The following is a 27,616-nucleotide window of genomic DNA, read 5'->3' as shown; positions in this document are numbered from 1 at the left end:
TTAGGTTCTCGCATGTTTTTCGGGAGATCAATCTGGTGGCTGATCGTATTGCCAAGATGGGTTTGCTGGATGTGCCTTTGGACAGGAGGGAAGATCCAGAGCTTATGGCTCTCATCCGCAAGGATGCTCTAGGGCGGCTATTGTCGAGATCTTTGTAGCCCCTAATTTTTTCCTTTTTAAAAAAAAATGGAAATTCTGTAAATATGTTGAAAAACTCATTCAAAACACAAAAAACACCCTGCCTATTTCTTGTTCACAAGCCCCAGAATTGCGATCACTTTCTCTCGCTTCCTCTTCCGAACCTGAAGAACCGGTTACCACCAGAGATTCTTCCTCTTCCATCGCTTACTCATCTGTCTTCTCTCTTCGTATTCACTGGTCCGCTTCCGCATCTATAAGCTTCACCGATGACCTTCACCAGATTTTCTATGCCTCAAGCACTAGATACTCGTCGGGATCTTGGAGCAACCTGCGTCCTCTTCCACGAGAGGTAAAAGATATCCCCCTTCCCTTGCTTCCTTGGACTTTAATGGTCTCGTCATACCTGTAATTAACATTCTTGTTACTGCTTTTTTCGTTCTCGATTTCCATGGACATCTCAGATTGAAGCTTTACTGGAGTAACAGTACAAATTGCACAATTCAGTAACAGGAAACCCTAGGTTCAATGTGCTGGCGCTAATTGCAGTCAGGTCAAGGAAAGCCCGATTGGGATTTCGTGAAAGACCACCGAGGAAGCCTGAAGAAGCTGGTGTATGATTTTCCGGTGGAGGAAAAAAAGTGGATGGAGATAAAATGACGTCTTCTAAGGTAATTGTTGGGTTTTTTTATATAATGCTGAAATGTAGAAAGTGGTTTTTAGCTTGTATTTGTGGTAGGTAAAACTTCCTTTCAAAGAACCTTTATTTATGGTAGGTAAAACTTGCTTTTCTCTTTAAAAATTGATTTCTTGGTGAGCATTTATTTGTGGTGGTAGGTAGAGCCTTTACATGTGGTAGGTAAAGATTGCTCTATAAAACCAAGCTCTTGTTGCTCATTTTAGACACACCAATTTACAACAAAAACTCTCTCCTTTCTCTCTTCATTTCTGAGCATATTCCTGTGGTTCCAATCCTTCTCCTGCGAGAGCTCGAGTGCGAAGGGTTCTGTGTTAATCTTGGGGGACGACGTCCTCTCAGACTAAGCTCTGGTGGTCTGGGCGAAATTGGTTCTAAGCCAACGACTCTCATACCGTGGCGCAGCAATCTTCCGTTTTTCGGTTTTCCATTAGCGATTTTATTCGACGGCCCAAACATTTCGGTAACTTCATTGTTCTCGTTCCCTGGTTTCGAACTAACAATTTAGAAACGATTTTCCTTCGAAGTCAGAGAAGATGCAGATGTCGCAACTGCTCAATCCAGATCAGGCGAACCTATCTGAAACGGCGTAGGACTTTGTTGCTGTGGTCACGGAGGTCAACACGGTTGCGGAGAAAACTGAGTGGATGATCGATGGCGGAGCAACCAGGCACATATGTGCCAACAGGGAGCTGTTCACTGAGTTCAAGGCGGCCTCTGGTGCCGATCTGGTGTACATGGGCAACTCTGCCACGTCTACTGTGATGGGGAAGGGCAAGGTGAAGCTAAACCTCACCTCAGGGAAGTCTCTTACCCTTCAGAATGTACTATTTGTGCCTTCCATGCGTAGGAACTTAATTTCTGCTGGTTTGCTTAAAATTGCTGGTATTAAGCAAGTGACTGAATGCGGAAAAATTGTTTTAACCAAAAATGGTATTTTCCTAGGAAAGGCATATAGGAACAACATGTTGTACTTCCTTGAGACTGTTGCTGGAAATGAAATTGCTACTTCTTCTGCTTATATCGTTGAGTCTTTGTATCTGTGGCATGCTAGACTAGGACATGTGAATGTTAACTCTATCAATCGAATGCATGCAATGGGACTAATCTCGAACTTGACTAAAGATGATCATAGAAAATGTGATGTATGTGTTGAGGCTAAGTTTAAGAGAAAGCCTTTTAATTCTGTTAAAGAGAGGGCAGCTGAATTGTTGGAATTCATACATTCAGACCTAGCGGAATTTAGGAACACCGAATCTAGAGGTGGAAAGAAATATTACATTACATTTGTAGATGATCATTCGAGATATACGAGATTGTATTTGTTGAGATCCAAAGATGAAGCTGAAAATGTGTTTTACACTTACATGGCTGAGGTAGAAAACCAATTGAATCGTAAGATTAAAAGGATTAGATCAGATAGAGGAGGTGAATATGTCACTAACTCTTGGAAGGAATTCTGTGAGAAAAATGGTATAATTCATGAGTTTACAGCTCCATACAGCCCACAACAAAATGGTATAGCTGAAAGGAAAAACCGGACTCTTAAAGAGATGATGAATGCTCTGCTTTCGAGTTCTGGTTTACCTGACAATATGTGGGATGAGGCGGTATTGACTGCGAACCATATTCTCAACAGAGTACCTCATAAGAAGCTAGATAAGACACCCTACAAATTATGGAAAGGTCAAGCACCTAACCTGAAATTTCTGAAAGTGTGGGGGTGTTTAGCTAAGGTAGGATTGCCTGCTTTCAAAGTAGATGCAATTGGATCTAAGACCTTCGATGCTGTGTTTATTGGTTATGCCCATAACAACGCTGCTTATCGATTCATGTGTTTAAGTGATCGTACTATATGTGAATATAGAGTCAGTTTGATGGGGGTAAGAAGTAGATGAAGTAGTTGAAGGATAATGCGTGGATGAAGTAATTAGAAAATGTAGGATTAAAAAGTTCAGCATTTGCATATATTACAGCATTAGAAAATTTATGTTAGCTTGTTGATTTTGGGGCTCTTGTAACCCTAATTTTGCAGTAGAAGGGCCGTCGATGCTGCCAGTAAGTATCCTGTCAAAAATATATCTTCAAACTACGATTTTGGATACTTGAACCAAACTATTTAGATATTTTCATACTGTGTAAGTAAAAGTTGGTTATGTCTTCTTAACCAAGTCGGAGGTGGAATGATCTTATGAGCTGCTATCAACTTTGAATACTGCATACTTTGTTTTGTTTTGCAAAATCTGTCATACTTCATCTGTTAGCATAATTTTTGTTGTTAACTACTATTGAGTTTTACTCATGAGAGAATGAGCAAAAAATGTTATGTCATGATTCTTGGAAGATGCATTTGTTTATTATGTCAATATAGTTAGTCTAGATATTTGAACATTAGGATATTAGCTTGCACATAGTGAACAATCTCCTAAACTGGCTGCTAATAGCTTTCAGATGCTTTATAGGATTATTGGTAATGTAGGCTATTTGTATTAGGATTTAGTTTTTAGTACTGCTCCTTCTGTCTTATTTTTGCAGAAGTTATCATGCTCCATCTGGTTGATGTTGATCAATTTTATTGTTAATTATCAATTTTAGTCAAGAGAGAATGTGCAAATCAATTTCCATATGATTTGATAATTCTTGGCAGATGCACTTCCTCACAATGAACAGTGATCTTGGCAGATGTTGCATGCCATCCTAAACCATCTCATTCTATGCAGAGCTCACATCGAGCATCAAATGCAAAGGTATAATATATAATGAAACATATTATATAGCTGGATCTTGATTTTTGTATTAGGCCAAAATGAGATTGAATACATTCTTGATTTTTGTAATAGCTGGATCTTGATTTCCTTTGTGTAGCAGATGCTACTGCACTCTCTGGTTGGCTTCTATATCATACAACAGAATTTGTACATACATTGATCTATAATAATGATATTGCGTTTTTACATGGTTGCATGACGAGAACTGATTTCGGGCTTAAAAACCCAGAAACTCAACAAACATTGATATTATTATGCTAGTAATATCCAACACAGATCCATGATAAACTGATATGTGTCCTGCATTATAGTGTCCTTGTACTCTTATCTTATTCATACACATGAGTATATATATTTAGTATGTTCTTATAACAAAAATTGTTCTAGTAATGCCAATATGTTGGTTAATGTATATGTTTGAGACTCTTCTTTGTAAATGTCATGGTCCTGGCTGTTTTTTCTTCTTTGTGTTGTTTTTTCGGTATGATATGTATACAATGGACTGAAAAGTTATGTATGCAGACATTTCGCTAACAGATGCTTCGGCTAATTTTTCTTGGAATGTGAAATGGAAATGATAAATAGCATAACTCTCATACAGTATGTTGAAATACTACATGTCATTGTCAATTTGACGAATTGTGTTCAGTAAAGAAGGAACAATTTTTTTGTATTCATACTATGCACCTCACCCTTTATAGTTCAAACAAAGCAATTTACATTAAGAAAAACTAGTGAATCAGTACTTATCTCAGAATTAGAACTAGGAGGCTCACTTGGTTCTTTAGGCTCATCATCTGAAAAAACAAAATATGTTTTCTCTTATAAGTTCATTCACCTATTTAGAAATTGTGAGATTTTTAAAGTCTCTAAGATATTTTGTTGTTTTATTTTTAAGGTTCATGAATCTATATCGAAGGTTCATAATTTTATATATAAGGTTCATAAATTTTTTTAAATAAAATTTCATTGGAGGTTCAAACTTTTTTCTCGTGATTTTTTTGATGTGTATGGTATTTTTTAAGGTCTGTGAATTCTCTACAGTAAGTTCATGAGTTTTCTTTTATAAAATCACTCACATATATACAAATTTATGAGATTTTACAACTCTTTCAGAATTTTTATGGATTAAGAACTTTATATTTTAGGTTCAACAGTTTTATATTGATGGTAAATTTTGTATTAACTGGTCATAAATTTATATTGAAGGTTCATAAATTTTATATTGGTGATTCATGAATTTCTTTCACAAAATTTCATTGGAGATTCATGCTTTTTCAAGGTCATGAATTTTCTTTTGGGTGTTCATGATATCTCTTTCCATGGTCGTTTATTTTTTAGTATGAACATGAGTTTTCTCTTATAAGTTCACTCACCTATTTAGAAATTATGAAAATTTTAAAGTCTATAAGAAATTTTGTTATTTAATTTTAAGGTTCATGAATCTATATCAAAGGTTCATACTTTTATATATAAGGTTCATAATTTTTTTGAATAAAAATTCATTGGAGCTTCACGTCTTTTTTTCTCGTGGTTTTTTTTGGTTGTTTATGATATTTTTTAGGGTCCATGAATTTTCTAAGTTCATGAGTTTTCTTTTATAGCATCACTCACCTATCTACAAATTTATGAGATTTTACAACTCTTTTGGAATTTTTATTATGGGTTAAGAGCTTTATATTTTAGGTTCAAAAGTTTTATATTGACGGTTCATAAATTTTATATTGACGGTTCATAAATATATATTGAAGGTTCATAAACTTTATATCGAAGGTTCATGAATTTCTTTCACAAAATTCCATTGGAGATTCACGTCTCTTCAAGGTCATGAATTTTCTTTTGGATGTCCATTATATCTTTTTTTATTGTCGTTTATTTTTATACTAAGAACATGAGTTTTCTCTTATAAGTTCACTCACCTATTTAGAAAATTATGATATTTTTAAAGTATATAAGAATTTTTGTTGTTTTATATTTAAGGTTCATGAATCTAAATAGAAGGTTAATAAATTTTATATATAAGGTTCATAAATTTTCTTAAATAAAATTTCATTGGAATTTCACGTCTTTTTTTGCTCGTAATTTTGTTTTGGATGTTTATGATATTTTTCAGGTCCATGAATTTTCTATAGTAAGTTCATGAGTTTTATTTTATAGCATCACTCACCTATCTACAAATTCATGAAATTACAACTCTTTTAGATTTTTTATGGGTTACGAGCTTTAAATTTTACATTCAAAAGTTTTATACTGACGGTTCAGACATTTTATATTGGCAGTTCATGAACTTCTTTCACAAAACTTCATTGGAGATTCATGTCTCAACAAAGAATATGAGGAAAAAAAATGGAATGAAATGAAAACTTATGAACCCAAAATATAAATTCATGATCCTACAACATAAAATTCATGAACCTATATTACAAAACTCATGAATATTCAGAAATCATTCTTGAACTTGTTTAAAAAATATTAATAAATTATAAATAAAAAAACAAAAAAACTACAAGGAAAAAATCAAAATATTATAAAAACTTATGAACCTGCAATATAAATTCATGATACTACAATACAAAATCATGAACCTTCAAACAATGACTCGTGAACCTTCAAAATAAAATTATGAGTTAGTTTAAAATTTATGAACTCTCAATATAAATTCATGAACCTGAAATATAAAATCTCGTGACCTACAAAAAAATCTTATAAACTAGCAAAATATCATACATTTGTAGATAAGTGAGTGAGCATTTAAGAGAAAATTGATGAACTTTTTATAGAAAATTCATGAATTTGAAAAAATATCATACACATGCAAAAGAATATTCACGAATCTGAAAAAACATGAAATCCAATGTGGTTTTGTGAAATTAATTAATTAATCTTTTGTATAAATTTATGAACTTGGACAAAAATATGTTAATAAATGTAGAAGAGATTTTGAAAATCTATAAAAAAAAATTGCGGGTCACGAGTTTTATATTTTAGGTTCACGAATTTATATTGAAGGTTTATGAATTTATGACATATGATCATAAATATTTTCATGTATGTTTATAGGTTTTTTCGCATATGTTCGTGATTGTTTTCTTGTTGATTCCTCGGTTCTAGACTTCCCACGAGCCCATAATTGGTTCCAATGACAAGGTAAGGAAAAAAATCATAGCTAACTCCCATTTGAATGGTTGCTAATACCCAGTAGTTGCTAGCTTGTATTTTGTTCATCTATCTATACATTAAAGGAGAGTCCTCCTTCTTATGTGTCGACATGAGATTAAAACAGTTGACATGTCGCTCTCACATTAATTTCACTTAAAATTCAATATTTTAATAAAGCCAATTCATCTTCCGTATCATTAAAACTATTAATTTTCACTAGCCACATCATTAAAATTATTAATATATATATTTTTATGAATATTAAAACTATCTTTTTTCAAACTTTCTCCTTAATTTTAGGTAATACTCATTCTCTTATTGGTCCTACTATTCTCTCTCATTTTTATTTTTTTAAATAAACTACCATATTTATAGAAACAAATTTCTAGGATAATTTTATTTTAATCTATTTAATTTGTTGGTAGATAGTTCTTCTGAGAATATATTCATTATTAAAAGGTTTAAAGTCCTTTTATAAATATAGAATATTTTTCATTTTTCAAATATATAACTATATTTTAAACATATATGAACATATATTTTAACATATAATAAATATCTATATCTATCTATCTATATATATATTTATATCTAGAATAAGGATCTGGTGCAAACTGTCCTTATGGTGTGAAGTGCGAACTTTCTCGGGTACACATATAACACGCTAATGTTCACATATAACACGTTAATGTTCACATTTAAGGGGGAAAAAAATCACCCAGAAAACGTAGAAAAAAGTTCACCATTAATTACAAAAATGTCACCGCGTGGATTCATTAAAAAAACCCATCTTTTAATCTCAGCCCTCCATTTTCTAATCTAATAGCTCAACATTCTTCACATTTCACACCATAAGGGCATTTCACACCAGAACTCACCTCTTTATATCTATCTATATACTAAAGGAGAGTCCTCCTTCTTATGTGTCGGCATGAGATTAAAATAGTTGACATGTCGCTCTCACATTAATTTCACTTAAATTCAATATTTTAATAAAGTCAATTCATCTTCCATATCATTAAAACTATTAATTTTCACTAGCCACATCATTAAAATTATTATTTTATATATATTTTTATGAATATTAAAGCTATCTTTTTTCAAACTTTCTCCTTAATTTTAGCTAATACTCATTCTCTTATTGGTCCTACTACTCTCTCTCATTTTTAATTTTTTAAATAAACTACCATATTTATTGAAACAAATTACTAGGATAATTTTATTTTAATCTATTTAATTTGTTGGTAGATAATTCTTCTAAGAATATATTAATTATTAAAAGGTTTAAAGTCCTTCTATAAATATAGATTATTTTTCATTTTCCAAATATCTAACTATATTTTAAACATATATGGACATATATTTTAACATATAATAAATATCTATATCTATAAAAATATATATACTAAAGGAGAATCATCTCGCTTACGTGTAGGCCTAAGATTAAAACAGGTGACATGTTGCTCTCACATTAATTTCAATTAAAATTCAAATATTTAAGGATGATACATCATCTTCTATATTATTAAAGCTATTAATTTTCATCAGCCACGTCATCAAATCTATTAATTTATATATTAAAAATATATATCAACAAAGAATCAACACATTTGTTGAGATTTATTTGCATATACATAATCCAAAATTATTTTTTCATTTTGTTTGATTTATTTATAGTTCATATTCAGATTTTTAACTAATTAAATATATTTTTTAAGTCATGTGAATTAAGTATGGTTTGATTCTTTCCTACTTATTATGGAAGATTTTTTAATATAATTATTTTTTAGTTGATTTCCTATGTTTCATCGTTTATTAATATATTATTTTAGTTAATATACGAATGTTTTGATTTATTTTGCAAAATTAAACTTAGTATTATTTGTAAGATCTATTTGTATATTAATAATAATCTCAATAAAAGAATAGTACTCATCTCTAATTGAGTTTAGATCAATATTTTTTAATAATAATCTTATTAATACAGGAATATTTACCTTTAATTAAGAAAATATATAGTGTAAAAGATTTAAGAACTTTATCTATTATTCTGAAAAATGTGTCTTAAATTGATATTAGAGCAAATTGTTAAATGTGGACTTTTATTAATTTACATAACATGTTAGATAAGCAGGTAATGTTTTAAGTGTATTATTTATCCAAACAGAAATTAGAGAATGAATATAAAAATTCTAATAAGAAAAGATGATGATAATGATAATGTAATAGAAAATTTGAATTTAACATTCTAAAAGAATTCAATGTCAACTTTGTTTAACTGCATTTAACATCTTGGTTAATTTTTAAAGTTATTTAAATTACGAGTATCAAATCAATATTTAACCAACTAATAATCTATAGAAAATAATTTCTATTTATCTATATAGTAAGTGGCTCCCTAGCATTACTTTCGAATATGTGTCGTCATTTCAGATATGTCACCTCAATTAAGAAAGTACTTAAACCATTGTGATTTTTTGAAATTGATTATTTAATTATTTACTACTTTTTAGATTAGTCAATTTTTAACATTTTTTAGTTTTTTTAATAATGTGGTTTATCTCCTAGAATATTAATTGTAATAATATCATATTGATCCTTATTCATTATATTAGATAATCAAACTCCTAAAGTCTTATCAACTATATTAAAATTATTATATATTAAGTCCTTAAAATCATATTAATGCGTTAACAAAAAAATTGTATTATATTGACTAATTTATTATAAATTTTCATTTATTTTAATTGTATAGATCTCGATCTAACATCTTTCTGGCCTAGATACATCTATTATATATATATATTAGTGTTTGTCCTACATTATTATATAATATAGCATGCATATATGATAAATCATATATATGAAGGTATAATAAACAATCTTAATTATATTTTCAAGATAATGTTATATTTTTAGTTTTCTTCTGTATCCTATCATTAAAGATGTGTATAACATAAACTATAATAAATATTATTATTATTTGTGTAGTTTGAAATAATATTATATGTTTAACTAAGATATTATATTCTTACACTATTATATTATATATATATAATCAAAGTAAAGTTTAGGTATCTTTGTTACTAATGTTATATATTTATTTTTTTATTTGATTAATTCATCAACTAGTAATTGACTAAACTTGAGTAACAGCTTCAGCTTATTAAAAATGATAGCCAATAAGACTGAGAAACTCTGTTTAATCAGCAAGGCATGAAGCTAACAAAGCATAATCTTTTCCTAAATATCAGGAAAGAAATTCTTCCAGATCCATATTTCGGCTGACATGAATCATCTTGGTTATAGTCATATGTATTACCAGCGGAGTAAAGATCTTTGAAATTTTACTCCATAACTCTTGATTAATCGAGATTCTCACATTCTGAAAACTAAGAGGAAACTATTAGGTTTCACAAACTAAGATGTAAACAAATATAGGGAAAAGATGACCAACTAACATGTAATTCTGTTAAATATGTTGAGAGGCTAAAATTGTAAATCACATGTAAAAACAGAATTGTGATTCTGTTTAGTGGGAATGAATAGAGGCTATATGAGCCAGATGTAATCGATCATTGTAAACACAGATATATCCTATCAATACACTTCGTCCCTCTCTTTGGTTTGATTCAGAGAATCCGGGTGGTGCTCCTTTCTTCTAGCAGAGTGCCTTCGATCCTCTTGTGAGTTTTGATTGTTCTTGTAGGAGCAACAGATCTCAAATTCTATCTTGCTCACTTCTATTCTGTATCATAGGTATCAGATTCCAGGAGTCTTGCGACCTCACTCATGGCAGATACACGCGCTAAAGCCGCAATGGAATCTGCGATGAAGGATATTGAGGTTTCGTTGACGACGAAGATGCAATCACTTGTCGACGGCAAGATCGGTCAGTTTTCGCAACACTTGGATGGGAAATTTGAGGGAAATTTTTGTAGCTTTGCGCAATCTTAACTTCCGCCGACTAATGCTGCTCCAATTATCCAAGAAGCCAAGTCCAACGAGGTAGATACTGGACAGTGTCGTCCGGCAACCTTTACCGCCGGTACGGTACTAAGCGTTAACTCGGTTGTCTTGATTAGACTTTCCGAAATTCAATGGAGGCAATGTTAAGGACTGGATGTTCAAGTGTGATCAATTATTTTCGTTCGATCGTATGCCGGAAGATTTAACGATCCAGTTAGCTTCGATGCACTTTGAAGACGAAAGCTGCAAACTGGCATCAATTGATTGTTTTATCGGAACCAGAGGTATTACAGAATTGGAACAAGTATAAGTTGCGTGTTTCTGGAACGCTTTGGTGAAATACTTGACGATCCTATGACCGACCTCAAAAATCTTCAAGAAATAGAGTCAATTGGCGAATATCATTCGAAATTTGAAGCGATCAGAACTCGAGTCCGATTGCCAGAGGATTATTTGATTAGTGTTTGTTTGGCGGGGTTATGGACGGATACACAGATGCATGTCCGAATGTTTGATCCAAAATCTATTCGCCATTGTTATTCGTTGGGCAAGCTTTATGAATCCGCGCATCCTCGTCGACCTTTCGTGAATCAGAATGCTTGATTCGCTTCTGGTAAGTCTCCTTGGGCACAGAAGAAAGATTGGCCGAGCGATGGGAAACCACAAGGATTTGAGGAAGCTAAAGGACTTTTGCAGTCTAAACTGTAGATCCAGTTGGGAAGAAGTTTTTGACACCAGCACAATGAGTGAGCATAGAGCGAAGGGCTTTGCTATTTCTGTGATGAAAAATACTCTCCTGGACATTATCTCAAACATAAGAAGACTCAGCTCTTTACTTTGGATGTGGAGGATAACATTGAGGAGGTTAATCACACAGGAGGAGGAGTATACTGAATCTGAGAAGGTGGAAATTTTCGATGAATGCCATGGATGGCATAACTGGATACTCTACAATGCGTGTGTGAGGGTTATGTGGTAAGAAATAATTGTTCATCTTAATCGATTCTGGAAGCAACATAGTTTCATAGATAAGAATGTTGCCATCAGATTGGGGGTGTAGATTTACTGATATCTCCAAGACAAGAGTAACTGTTGCAGATGGTAACCATTTGGATGTGTGTTCTAAGGTTGATAAGTTTTCTTGGTCATTTCAAGATCAGTTGTTTGAGGCTGAGGTTATGGTGATTCCTCTTACTTGTTGTGACATGGTGTTAAGCATTCAATGGCTTGAAACCTTGGGTCCAATTTTTGTGGGATTTCAAGAAACTAGCTATGGAATTCAAGGTGGGAAACAGGAGGATGGTTCTCAATGGTATACGTCCTAGACCAGTGAGAAAGGTTAAGGCAATGAGGGTTGATAAGTTGATCAACCAGGGTATGCAACTTTCTAGGTTGTTGGTTCATCAGGAATCAGCATCTCTTTGTTCTTTGGCAAAACAGACGGTACCAAGTCAGATTCAGTCAGTCTTGGATGAGTTCCTCGATGTGTTTATGGAACCTAAAACCTTACCTCCTTCTCGACCTAACCATGATCACAAGATTACATTGTTACAAGGGGCTAATCCTATCAATCAAAGGCCCTATCGTTATGCTCTTCAGCAGAAAGATGAGATTGACACAATGGTTAAGGAAATGCTGAATTCTGGAGTCATAAGAGATAGTTCCTCTGCTTATGCATCTCCTGTTGTTTTAGTAAAAAATAAAGATGGAACGTGGAGGATGTGTGTGGATTACAGGCGCCTCAATGAAGCCACAATCAAGGATAGATATCCAATTCCCTTGATAGAGGATTTGATGGATGAGCTAGCTAATTCTAAAGTGTATTCTAAGATTGATCTGAGGGCAGGATACCATCAAGTCAGAACGTTTGATGAGGATATACACAAGACTGCCTTTAAGACCTATAGTGGTCACTATGAGTATGTGGTTATGTCCCTTTGGACTCACAAATGCAGCGGCAACGTTCCAGTCATTAATGAACACTATTTTGAGAGAGTTTTTGCGCAGGTTTGTTCTTATTTTTTTATGACATCTTGGTCTATAGCACTTCATTGTAAGATCATACTTTGCATCTCAAGAGTGTGTTTACATTGATGAGACATCATAGCTTGTTTGCCAAAGCTAGTAAATGTGATTTGCAGTTGCTAAAATTGAGTATCTTGGTCACTTTATATCAACTGATGGTATTTCTACAGATCCTTCAAAAGTTAGTGCAGTCAAAGATTGGCCAGTGCCCACAACTCCTAAACAATTAAGGGGGTTCCTTGGGTTGGCTGGGTATTATAGAAGGTTTTGTAAAGAGTTTTGGTGCTATTGATCGACCCTTGTCTCAGTTACTGCATAAAGATAGTTTTGCCTGGAATTCCATAGCACGGAAGGCATTTGAAGACTTGAAAGCAGCTCTGTGCTCAGCACCAGTCCTTGCTCTTCCAGATTTCACCAAGGCTTTTGTTGTGGAAACGGACGCTTGTGGTTATGGAATTGGTGCAGTGTTAATGCAGGATGGGCACCCTGTGGCGTACATTAGTTGACATTTAAAAGGCAAGGAAATCCTACTTCCTATCTATGATAAGGAGTTACTAGCGGTGATATTTGCCTTGCATAAGTGGCACCACTACCTTCTGCACCATCACTTTATTTATCAAAGCAGATCAATGCAGCCTTAAGTAACCTTTTGGAGCAGCGTTTGAATACTCCAGTTCAGCAACAATGGTTGCCAAAACTTCCTCGAATTCCGATTATGAGATACAGTATAAGCAGGGTAAAGAGAATTTGGCGGCAAATGCACTATCAAGGGTGGACGAACCTCCTACTCTTCACCTTGCCATATCTTCATTCCAGTCTGATCTTCTTCAGGAAATTAAGGATTCATATGCCTTGGATCCTATCACTCAGTCTATCATTGTCTCCTTGCAGGAAGATCCACTTTGCTAAAAAGGAGTTTACATATGTTGGTGATATTCTGAGACGCAAGAGTAAGTTGTTTTCATTCCTAATTGTATTGAGATGAAGGATAGAATTTCTAGCTTGGCTACACTCTCAGGGAGAGAAGCAACATTACAGAGAGTGAAATCAGTCTTCTATTGGAAGGGATTAAGTACTGATGTTCAGCAATTTGTGAAAAGTTGCACTATTTGTCAACAGAGTAAGTATGACTCGTTTGCTTACCCAGGTCTTCTTCAACCTTTACCTGTTCTAGATTCCATATGGATTGACATAACCATGGATTTCATCGATGGATTACCATTATCTCTGTGTTATTCTGTGATATTTGTGGTCGTTGATAGGCTGAGTAACTCTGCACATTTTTTTGCTCTAAAGCACCCTTATTTTGCAGCAACTGTGGCCCAAGCTTTTTTGGATAATATATTTAAACTCCATGGCTTCCCATGTTCTATAACTAGTGATAGAGATGCGGTTTTCATCAGTGAATTTTGGAGGGAATTATTTACATTACAAGGGGTCTAGATCAACCTCTCCAGTGCGTATCATCCCCAAACTGACGGTCAATCTGAGGTAGTTAATCGATGCCTTGAAACTTATCTGCATTGTATGTGGAGTGACAGACCTCACCTATGGTGAAATTGGCTTCCATTGGCAGAGTATTGGTATAATACCACTTATCACACTTCTGCATTAACGCCACCCTTTGAAATTGTGTATGGGCATTCGCCTCCAGTATTATTTACCCTACCTTCCAGGTGAGTGTAAGGTTGATGTTGTGGCTCGCAGTATGCAGGATAGGGAGAATATGATCCAGTTACTCCGCTTTCACCTTCTGCGTGCACAAAATCGAATGGTTCAATCTGCTAATACTTGGCATAGTGATAGAAATTTTGCAATTGGGGACATGGTTTTTGTCAAACTCCAACCATATCGTCAACAGAGTCTTGCTCATCGTTCAAGTAATAAACTAGCTCCGAAATATTTTGGCCCTTACAAGGTTATAGATAAATGTGGTTCTGCTGCCTATAAGTTGGAATTGCCATCCTCTTCTCACATACACCCTGTTTTTCACGTATCACAACTCAAGGAGCATGTGGGTTCTTCATTCGCCCCAAACCAATTGCCTTCTGTTCTTCCAAATGTTTTTGTTCATGAGCCTGAGCTCATTTTGGAGTGTCGTATGGTCAAGCGTCAGGGTCGCGCTGTTACTCGGGTGTTGGTTCAGTGGTCCAATCAATCTAGTGATGAAGCAACTTGGGAGTATCTCTTTGATTTGGAGAAGCGTTTTCCCCATTTTCGACCTTGAGGACAAGGTCCTTTCAGGGCGGAAGGATTTGATATAGGAAAAAGATGACCAACTAACATGTCATTCTGTTAAATACTGTTGAGAGGGTAAAATTGTAAAGCACATGTAAAAACAGAATTGTGATTCTGTTTAGTGGGAATGAATGGAGGCTATATAAGCCAAATGTAATCGATCATTGTAAACAAAGATATATCCTATCAATACACTTCGTCCCTCTCTTTGATTTGATTCAGAGAATCCGGTGGTGCTCTTTCTTCTAGAAGAGTGCCTTCGATCCTCTTGTGAGTTTTGATTGTTCTTGTAGGAGAAACATATCTCAATTCTATCTTGCTCACTTCTATTTTGTATCATAATCTAAGGTGATGATATACGAGTAAGGTAGTAACAAAAGGACTGCAAGGTCAGCTCTTACACTTTTTGCAGCATCTTCTCCAATTATCAGATAATATAATATATAATAATAGAACATAAATTCATCTAAATTTCTCTATTAACTTAACCATGGTGTTCTACATACTTTGTTAATAAATGCATAAATTACTCCTTCAATAATTACTAGTTATTACTTATTAGTAATACGCATCCCGACCTTCTCATCGTCCCTCTTTTCGAGCTTCACAAACCCTCCAAGTGAATTAGCAAGCACATGTGGATCCTAAAGCTTGGGGAGTCTTGTACATCGACTTCTTATAGGCGCATATCTAGTAAACCATCACAGCCTTACCGGAGTCATCCTTTGTACATCGAACAGTTCCTCCACCTTGTAAATTCAGAGAGGTGAACTTGATTTTAGTCAGCCACAAACACCCCTTGTGAAGTCCACAGAGTATATGGTACTTACTATACCTAGATTTGCAATGGGTCCAGGTGGAATGACAGTTGACAAACTAGTCTTGCATCATGGATGATAAAGTAAATTTTAACTTGAATGAGATATTTCATTTGTCTGAAGTTCATAGACAAATATACATCAATTGTTCCTCAGCATGTACATGACACAATCTCACAGCTACACCAGTTAGATTTAGATACCGTGAAGAACAATTCATATATTGCAACAGAAGAGTGCAAGGAACTTAACAAAAATATGTTGTGTACCCAGTATGAACCAGTCCATTTATGTCCCTTGAATATGACACTATTCGTATTATCTGCAGCATGGCTAATGCATATTCAGAATCATAAGCTTCAACAAGATAATGATAAAATTTAAGATAGAGATCTACTATTTTAGTGGAAAGAAGTGTAAGAACAATCACATGATTAAGATCATGTAGTGCAGCGTAATGTTGAATTAATCACACAATCAAAAATCAAAACAACAAATCATTGTATTGATTCAGCGTTAAATCATGGAGCTCATGTTGAGGAAACTGTTGCCACACACATCATAAAAAACCACAACACCTAGTAAGCCTATCACAGAAACAAATTATTTGAAATTAACTAGCCCCCTTATGGATCTAACACCAACTAAAAGTCCCAAATACTCCATACGATCTTTGCAAAAAAAATCATCTATGCGAATCTAAACCCATAACCTCTAATGCAGACAAATGAATGAATCAGTAGAGCTAATACATATGAGTGTCCTCTAAGAGAAACATACTTCAAATCGGTAATTCGACGATAATGATTTGGTTCTACGTGCTTCTTAATGCTACCAACACTTTGAAACTCTTCTTCTTCCTTTCCACCGGCCTTCAAATCTAGCTTTTATTCTTCATTTTTCCTGCCAAATAATGCGTCGACAGAGAAATCGAAGGAGTTTTAGACAAAATCGCAAATTGGAAGGAAAACTGATGAGTTGTTGGATTCAAATGCGGTTCTGTTAAGCAGAAATTTCCGGCACTAAAGTGCGAGAGACATGACATCGGCATTACACAAAGAGGGAGTAGTAGCTTGGTAACAGAATTAGAGCCCATAATGATGATAATTTGATTACTTACGCTAATATAAACACTGAATACCAATCCCATGCTCCCATATGCAACAATTGAGATATACAGAGATGCAATGAAGGTTACGAAAACATGGAAGAAAGAGGATCGTGATTAGGGTTGTGCAGTGGGTCGCGCATCTCCGAGATGGCTTTGCTAATGAAGGATTAGGTGGTCGTCGGTCATTTGTGAAAGCATGGGAAGAAATACAATGGAGAAGATGGATGATGGTGACGATAATGGCGGTATAAAATGTTGGTGATTTTAGTCTCATCAATACATTTTAGTAGTAATGTGATTTACTAGAGGCTGATGCGATTTCACGTTAAGCTCGGAAACAAGTTAGAGGAATGCGGAGTGCACGCTTGTTGAGCTAACGAGCTATCGATCGCGAGTACAAAGCAGGGGTCAAGGAGGCGCAGCCCCCCTGCGGGGTCTAGGGGCGGAGCCCCTTGGCGAGGGTCCCACCACACAACTGTTAATTAACGGAATCAACATAATTTCTCCGAAAAGGTATCATCCAGAGTCTGTTAATTAAACGAATTAAGAGATTTAACCGCACAACTGTCGCAACTGTCGTAACCGCCATAACTGTCGTAACTGTTTCGGTTTGCTATTTTATAAATAGAGGTCTTTGGTCTCACTTACAATGTTACGAAACTTATACACTTTCTCTAAGTTCAAGATCTGTTCTCTTGGGCCTAAAATAGATTGACCATCTCGGATTATCCCAATAGAGATTTCGTGTAACCCGAGCATTTTATAGGGTTGAAATACTTTGTTCAGAAAGTGAATTAACACGATTCGTGCAAGTAGTCCAAGATTATCAGACCCTCAAAACTAACATAAAAAGAGATAATTGAGTGATTTCGCGAACCAGAGGAGAAGGATGAGAAATGAAAGAGGAAAAGACCAACGTACCCTCGATCTATAATTTAAGATATTGAGTGAATGTGAGATCAAACTAAATCAATGGCTGATATAATTACTCATCTATTTATTTTTGTGAGTATTTTTATTTAATTCTTAGGAAAAATGGTGCTATCTTCTTATAATCTTGTTCTTCCCGGTATAATTAATGGTGTACCCGATGCTATCACTTTTCCTCTGCACTATGCTATCACTTTTCCTCTGCACGATACTATCACTTTTCCTTTGCATGATGCTATCACTTTTTCTCTATCTGATGCTATCAACTTACTCTACCCAATGCTATCACTTTACCTCTTCCTGATTCTATCACTTTTCCTCTGTCCGATGTTATCATATTTCCTCTGCCTGATGTTATCGCTTTTGCTCTACCCGATGCTATCACTTTTACTCTGTCTGGTGCTATCACTTTTCTCTGTCCAATGATATCTCTTTCCCTTTGTCCGATGCTTGAATTTCTCCTCTGCCCGATGCTATCACCTTTAATCTACCAATTGCTTTCACTTTTGTATTGTTCGATGTTATCACTTTTCCTATGCCCGATACTTGAACTTTTCCTCTCTCCGATGCTATCACTTTTCCTTTGCTTGATGCTCTTAATCTTACATATTCATTATCTTCTTATATATATTACATATGGATTTCTCAATGAGAATATCTCCACACTATCTCCTCTTTAAACTCTCAAAATTACATATAGCTTTTGCAAATGGACCCCGTCAAATTTTATAGGACTTTCTAAATCCAAATGATAGTACATCATTTGATGAGATTGAAGATGAAATTAATGAAGTCATGTCTTTGTCAACACAATATCTATCCAAGGGCGAAAGCTATCAAACAATAAGAAGGCAACCTCGACCGAGAGCGTGAAAAAGGTCACCAACAACTCGTCAAATATTATTCCTCTGATACCCCACCACCTCTGTTTACATATGAGCAATTTCGTAGACGGTTTAGAATGCGTAGACCCTTATTCTTACGTATGGTTAACCAATTGTCATCGATGTTTGAGTATTTTTGCCAAATAAAAGTTGCAATGGGTAGACAAAGCTTATCCCACTACAAAAGTGCACTGCTACTATGCGCATGTTGGCATATGGCATGTGTGCATATCAAGTAGATGGGTATCTTCGAATGGTTGAATCGCCGACTAGAAAATGTCTACCCAACTTTGTCTAGGGAATCATTTCTTCGTATGGTACAACATATCTCCAAAGACCAACAAAAGAAGACATGCAATGACTTCTTTTTGTAGGAGATATGTGTGGGTTTCCTGGAATGATAGGTAGTATTGTCTGTATGCATTGGGAATGGAAGAATTGTCCAAATGCATGATGTGGCCAGTTCACACGTGGTCATGGAAAATCGACGAACATCTCAGAAGTAGTTGCCTCTTATGATTTGTGAATTTGGCATGCATTCTTGAATCTTCATGTACGTTAAATGATATTAATGTTCTTGATTGTTTACCTATACCAAATGATGTAATGAAAGGGAGATCACACCGATGAATTTTACCGTCAATGATCATGAATATAACATGGCTTACTATCTTACTGACGGTATTTATCCCCAATGGGCATCATGTGTTCCATCAATTCGACTTCCACGAGGAAATGAGGAAAAATACTTTGCTCACTGTCAAGTGACATATCGGAAGGATGTGGAACAAGCTTTTGGTGTTTTACAAAGCTCGATTTGCCATCGTGAAGAATCCGTTACTTGCTTGGGACCTTGATGTCGTTGGAAAAAATATGAAAGTGTGCATTATATTCCATAATATGATAGTGGAGGATGAGGTAGATACGTATAAGTTGTATTGCAATGCATCTTGGTTTGAGTAATTTAGTGCTAGTGAAAATAGATATTCCACTAATCGGCACACTTCTATGATGAACTACATCAGTAATCGGTCACAACTCCGAAGTAGGAATACTCACCAACAACTCAAAGAATACTTGGTTAAGCACATATAGAGAAGTTCAACAATGTTTATTTCAAAAAACGGTGATTTTGAGTACGATTGCGTAACTAATGTGTTTTTTATTGTGTGTCGTTCGAATTTTAATGTTATTGTTTTGATGTATTTCCATATTTTTATTTTTAATATGTTCTATGCATTTTTTATATTTTTATTAGAATTTCGTGTTCTTGCTTTATGAATTCTCATTCTCAATATATAATGATAATGTAAGTGTTTTTTTGTGTTTTACTAAAAATTATATGGTTTTATTGCATGTTGAGGTACACAATTTATCTATAAATATAAAAATATATAATATATTTAACAAATAAAAAACTATTAAAATGATTTTAGATTTAATAATAATAATTATTATTATTCCAAACTAATACGATATCGTGTAAGTAATATGTAAATTGTTGAATTCTAGATTTACTATTCAAAACGTTATTGTGTAATTAAATATTTGATAGGTAAATAAATATATAGTTAAAAAGTTGGGATAAAAAACGGGTTAAAAAGTCATTAATCTAATTTAATCTTCTGTAAAAGTTGAGATGAGGTCAATTAAATTCCTCCAACACAACTTCAAAATTCTTATTCTATACCTTACCCTACCAATGATATCTTCTAAAATTCCTTTTTATGTCATTGTTGACCATCCGATATTACGTTTAAAATTAAACATGGATCCTTCTTCATCTTGAATGGCAAGGATGTTTCGTCTTAAATGGTTTGTTGTTACCTTGAGTCATTTAATTGCTCTGTCATTTACTCATTTAATAGCTCTCTCATTTATTCATTTAGACCAGATTCATATAATTTGCACTCTCCTAACTTACGAAACCAAGAGGCTCAATTTATTTATCTATTTAATTGTTTATATCTTATGTTTTATCATGAAAATTAGATTTTCTGAATTAATTTATGTGGAATTTTCAGTTACTAACAATCTTTCTTCAATTTTTTATTTTCTTACAATTTCTTTATTTCATTTTTTCTAGCATATGTACTTCATAAAAATTGGATTGAATATGTAATAATTTAGATGATTTTTTATTTAGTAATGACTACGAGGATATTTGTTGTAAGAACTTGAATCTTGCAATAAATTTATGAAAATGTATATAATTATTAAGTAATATATTATAATTAAGGGCTTGTTTGGCATCCATATCCTGATATCAGGTATGGGTATGAAAATGACTGATACACATACCTGGTGTTTGGTATATCAATATATGGATATCAAGTTGATATACCTGATATCTTGATATACTCATTTTGTACATACTCCATATACTCAGTTTTATTAGGATATCACTCGTAATCCTTTCTGCCTCTTATCTATTTTACATATTACTTTCTAACCAAACTCCTTTCTTCTTCTTGATTATTACCATGATCGTTCTCAGAAATATCAACTGATATCTATATCATACCAAACGCAAATATAAGATATCAATCTTATACCCATACCTGATATCTGATATCCATACCCATACCTGATATCTGATATCTTAAGATATGGATACCAAACGGACCCTAAATCTATCCACTTTAACATAAAAAGTTAAAACTATCGATATTACAACATGTGTAAATGTTCTCCCACATCGAAACTCAATGAAATTTTTCGACCATTGGATGTGTATAAAAAGCCATGTTACATGATGAGATTTTTTAGTCTCCCAAATCGGAAACTTAATAAAGCTTCCTTTTCTTTGAGGTGTATAAAAAGATATCACAAGATCCCATTACAAATGATTTTTATATTTCTCTTATTATTCAAGTTGTTTATCTTATTATTCAAGTTGACCCAAAAGTTAATTTTCCAGTTTTAAATTTGTATTTCTTATGTTTTATCAAGACAATAAGATTTCCGAATTGGATTTTGTCAGATTTCAATTACTAACAATCTCTCTTTAATAGTTTTCTTTTTAATTTCTTTCTTCTATTTTTTCAAGCCTATGTATTTCATAAAAGTTGGATTGAAAATTCAAAATTTTAGAGAATTTTTATATAGTAATGACTACGAGGATATTTTTAAAAATCTGACTCTTAGCACCCAAAATTATCAAAAAAATACGTAATTAATAAGTAGTCTATTATAAAATTACGTAGTCTATTATAATTACAACTATCCCATATTAACACATTGAAAATGTTCTCCCACATCAAAACTCAATAAAATTTTCAACCAGTGGGTGTGTATAAGAAGTCATGTTACAGGTTGAAATTTTTTAGTCTCAGACATCTGAAACTTAATAAAGTTTCCTTCTCTTTGAGGTGTATAAAAGGAGGTCACAAGATCCCGGTAGAAATGAACTTTTATGTTTCTCTTATTTTTCAAGTTGAACTTAAAACAATAGAAGCCCAATAATCATTTATTCAGTTTAAATTTTTTTATTTCTTACGTTTTATCATGACAATAAGATTTTCCGAATTGGATTTTGTCGGATTTCAATTACTAACAATCTCTTTGTAATTGTTTTTATTTACTTCATAAAAGTTAGATTGAAAATTCAAATTTTAGAGAATTTTTATATAGTAATGACTACAATGATATTTTTTGTAAAAATCTGACTCTTAACACCCAAATTATAAAAAAAATATAATTAATAAGTAGTCTATTATAATTACAACTATCCCTTTAACCAAAAAATAGGGTAAAAGTATTCATATTAATACATGTCCAAATGTTCTTCCACATCAAAACTCAATGAAATTTTAAACCATTAGATGCGATAAAAAGTTGAGATTTTTGAGCCTCCCACGTCGGAAACTTAATGAAGTTTCCTTCTCTTTGAGGTGATAAAAGAAGATTACAAGACTCGGATAGAAATGGGTTTTATGTTTCTCTTATTTTTAAGTTGAACTTAAAACAATAGAAGCCAAATAATCAATTTTCTAGTTTTAAAATTATATTTCTTACATTTTATCATGACAATAAGATTTTCCAGAATTGGATTTTGTTGGATTTCAGTTACTAACAATCTCTCTTTAATTTATTTGTTTTAAATTCTTCTATTTTTTCAAGTCTATGTACTTCATAAAAGTTAACTGAAAATTAAAAAATTTAGAGAATTTTTATATAGTAACGGTTACGAGGATATATTTTTTTTTGTGAAAATCTAACTCTTAGCACCCAAAATTATAAAAAAATAATAATATAATTAATAAGCAGTCTATTATAACTACAACTATCTCATTTAACCCAAGAAAAGGTAAGAGTATCCATATTAACACATGCGCAAATATTTTGCCACATCGAAACTCAATGAAATTTTCAATCATTGGATGTGTATACAAAGTCATGCTACCGATTAAGATTTTTTAGCCTTCCACATCGGAAACTTAATGAAATTTCCTTCTCTTTGAGGTGTATAAAAGGAGATTACAAGACCTTGGTAGGAATGGGCTTTTATATTTCTCTTATTTTTCAAGTTGAACTTAAAATAATAGAAGTCAAATAATCGATTTCCAGTTTTAAATTTTTATTTCTTACATTTTATCATAACAATAAGATTTTCCAAATTGGACTTTGTCGGATTTTTTCAAGCCTGTGTACTTCATAAAAGTTAGATTAAAATTTTAGAGAATTATTATATAGTAATGACTACGAGGATACTTTTTTGTGAAAATCTAACTCTTAGCACCCAAAATTATCAAAAAATATATAATTAATAAGTAGTCTATTATAATTACAACTATCACCTTTAAACAAAAAAAGGTAAAATTATCCATATTAATACATGTGCAAATGTTCTCCTACACCAAAGCTTAATAAAATTTTCATCAATTGGATGTGTATAAAAAATCATGTTACAAGTTGAAATTTTTTAGCCTCCCACATCGGAAACTGAATGAAGTTTCCTTCTCTTTGAGGTGTATAAAAGAAGATCACAAGACCCAGGTAGAAATGAGTTTCTATGTTTCTCTTATTTCTCAAGTTCAACTTAAAACAACAGAAACCAAATAATCAATTTTTTCCATTTAAATTTTGTATTTTTTACGTTTTATCAAGATAATTAGATTTTCCGAATTGGATTACGTGGGATTTTCAGTTACTAACAAATTTTCTTTATTTTTTTAAATATTTTTTTATGATTTCTCTTGTTTTTCAAGTTGAACTTAAAACAAAAGAAGCCAATTAATCAATTTTTCCAGTTTAAATTTTTTATTCCTTACTTTTTATCAAGACAATTAGATTTTTCTGAATTATATTATGTGGGATTTTCAGTTTAGGGGTGTCAATCGGACGGGTCGGATCAGATTCGGGTTGGACAAATCGGAATCGGGTCAATTCGTGTTCGGGTCAAGATATTGTAATTATCTAAATCGGGCTATATCGGAGCGGAGCGGGTTGGGTCGGATATAAAATTTTGGACAAGAACGGGTTTATCGGATAATTTTCGGCCGGCTAATTCGGGTTTCGGACAAATTAAAAGATGTTCACTGGACGTTTCGGGTCGGTTTTGGGTCGGGTCAATTCGGATCATTTTTGGATCGGGTCAATTCGGCGTGGTTTAATTCAAGTGTGGTTCAATTTTTTGACTTAATAGTACAAAGTTAGGTTTCTCGATTAAATTGAACAATAAAAACAAGAGTTAATGATTTAGTTCTAGTCGAACACTATTGAGTTTAATTATGGACGAATTCGGGTTATTTCAGATCAGGTTATTTTGGGTTTCGGATTACATCGGACCGGGTTATGTCGGATTTTCGGATTACATCGGGCTGGGTTATATCAGGATTTCGGGTTGATTACGGGTTAATATTTTCGGACTATTTCGGCTTCGGGTTTAATCGGTTTTGGACGGGTCTTATTCGGATAAGTATTATTAGATTTTCTAATTTCTTTTTTCGGGTTTCGGCGGGTTCGGATTCGGGCGGGTTTTTCGGGACTTTCGGATCGGGTCAGGTTTTGACAGCCCTATTTCAGTTACTAACAATGTTTCTATATTTTTTACTATTTCTTTCTTCCATTTTTTCTAGCCTTTGTATTTCATAAAAGTTGGATTGAATATTTAATAATTTAGAGAATATCTTAAGTAGTCTATTATAATTAAAACTATCCAATCTAACAAAAAAAACTATCCATATCAACACATGTGAAAATGGTCTACCGCATCGAAACTCAATGAATTTTTCAACCATTGGATGTGTATAAAAAACTACGTTACAGGTTGAGATTTTCAACCTCCCACATAGGAAACTTAATAAAGTTTTCTTCTCTTTGACGTGTATAAAAGGTGATCACAAGACCACCGGTAGAAATGAGTTTTTATATTTCTCTTATGGTTCAAGTTGAGCTTAAAACAATAGAAGCTCAATATTCAATTTTCTAGTTTAATTTTTTCTATTTTTCATGTTTTATCATGACAGTTAGATTTATCGAATTGGATTATGTAGAATTTTAAGTTACTAACAATCTCTCTTCAATTTTTCTTTATTTTTTATGATTTCTTTCTTCCATTTTTCTAGCCTATGCAGTTCATACAAGTTGGTTGAATATTCAACAATTTAGAGAATTTTATATAATAATCATTACAAGGATATTAATATGATTCTTATCTCTAAAATAATGAAAATTATATAATTAATAAATAGTATGTTATAATAACAACTATCCCCTTTAACCAAAACAGTTAAAACTATCAAAATTGACACATATGTAATTCTCTCACATCGAAAGTCAATAAAATTTTCTACCATTGTATATGTATATAAAGTCATGTTATAAAAATGAAAAAAGTCACATCATTGATTGGTTAAAAAAGTGAGTATCGTACAAGGTGATACTCACTCACTTTTTCAATATTGAACCATTAAAAAATCTTTTAAAAATAATATTATTTTTTCTTAAAATTCTATGATACTCTAGGTATCACAATTGAGGATGGTCTAATATTAAGCTTTTTCATATTTAATGCACCTTCTCTTTAACAAAAGAAATACAAATAAAACTCAAAACAAAGGATAATTTTATTACTTGCCCAACTAACACTCAGTTTCCCGTGTAACGTTGAAACATCAACCCCTTCGTCTTCCTTTGAATTATTATCATTTTCATTTCTGGTATAATAACTCAATTCATCTTAATTTCCTTCCTTTAATTGTGCAACTGTTACAATGACTCATTATCTTCCGATGAAACAACTCGAGCTTGATCCTTCATCTCCCGAGAATTTTTCAACTACTATCTACAGAAGAGGAGAGCTGAAATCATCTCCTATAAATACACTGCAAAACTACCTCTTTCATTGCGGAACTGATTCCGACTCCCTAGATAATTTATTCTATGTGTCTTTGTTAATAGAGGGAGGAGTAGAAAATATGCTTTGAAGAGCGTCATAGAAGAGTGTAAACACCGTGTAGTATGAAGTTTCAAGTCCATTTTTCTTTTGTTGGCAAATAAATGTCAAATGTAGAAACTTATCCAATTAAAAGTGAGGATATTTATTATATTTTTATTTTCGACGAATAATTTAATCCTTCACACAAAATCACTTCACCTAAACACAAGCCCATGTAAAACATGAGTCATGTCAACCTAGTATATTTTAAAAGATACTTATATCCACAAATATTATGCTAGAAAATCCACAAATATTATTATGGGGTTTGACATAGTCAAATAATGAAATCGTATGTTTCAAAGTGTTTTATGAATAACGGAAGCCGAACCTAATGATAGGTGAGGACCATATAGTAAAAGGACATTCAACGATTTTTTTCTATAGTTTAATGCCTTGGAACAAAAGCTTCTCAATTATAATAATATAGTTTTGTATAATATGAAAAGAGATCAAATTGTCATGGTGCCAATGAGAATTCAAATTTATAAACCATTAAAAGAACTTTTGTTCTCTTCTTCAAAATTTTACATAGTGTCAATTAAACTTTATCTTTAACCAATTTTCAAAATTATTTTTAAGCTTTAAATTTTTTATAAGTCATTGATAATATAAGTTCATATTGACACAACTTAATTTTTTAATTCAAAGCTCATATTGAAAATTACCAATTATTGCAATAGTCTTTATTTGAGACTGTTATTCACTTTTATGTCTCATAAGTTATTTTTTATTAGAATTTATGTGTACAAATAAATCTGGATTAGTTATGATTATGTATATACTATACTTATAAAAAAAGTTATAAGAAAATTATACCTTGACCTTCTTACATACTTCTTAAATCAAATACTTTCAACTCTTATGATAAATACATAAACTATATAGATATGTATATAAAAATAGAGAAAATTATTAAACACTTATTTCAGAATATTAACGATACTATAGTTGGAGTGACGGAACCAAAGAGAGAAGGGCTCTAACTTCTCTCTAACCTTTGTGCTAGTAGCCTCGAGTGCGCAACCTCGCATTGGTGCCGCCGCCACGCCCTAGGGAGTTGTAAATATGGGATGTAATTAGCTTTTGTACAGGTTCGTTTTCCTCTCTACTCTTCTCTTCTCTTCTCTCTCCCTACGCTCACACTTTGTTTCTAAATGCTTTAATGTTCTAATTACTCATATTAATTTATCTGGGACTTTCTCTAGCTGGCTCTCTCAAATTCACCATGTCCCTAATTTTACGCTAATGATTTGGTTTATGTACGTTAACACAAAATCTAATTCCAATCGAATCCTCTGTAATAAGGTCGGCGACTCTAACAGAGTTAAAAATTCGCACCACCATACAATTCTTCGTTATTACTTCACAACTGTTTTAGAATTTTTCTCTTCTGGCCATGGCAATCACTTTTCATGCGGTCACGACAATTCCTATT

General features: G+C 32.9%; 1 pseudogene; it reads left to right on the top strand.

Moving 5' to 3' along the window:
- The first annotated feature begins 18,631 nt into the window (after window positions 1-18,631).
- On the top strand, window positions 18,632-19,700 carry LOC141248751 (uncharacterized; annotated as a pseudogene).
- The last annotated feature ends 7,916 nt before the right edge of the window (window positions 19,701-27,616 follow it).

The sequence above is a fragment of the Phyllobates terribilis genome, unplaced genomic scaffold (genome assembly GCF_046119375.1).
Source record: "Phyllobates terribilis strain yellow unplaced genomic scaffold, ASM4611937v1 Scaffold_4028__1_contigs__length_66146, whole genome shotgun sequence".
In the NCBI taxonomy this organism is placed as follows: domain Eukaryota; kingdom Metazoa; phylum Chordata; class Amphibia; order Anura; family Dendrobatidae; genus Phyllobates; species Phyllobates terribilis.
This window is presented reverse-complemented; position numbering and strand designations above follow the sequence as displayed.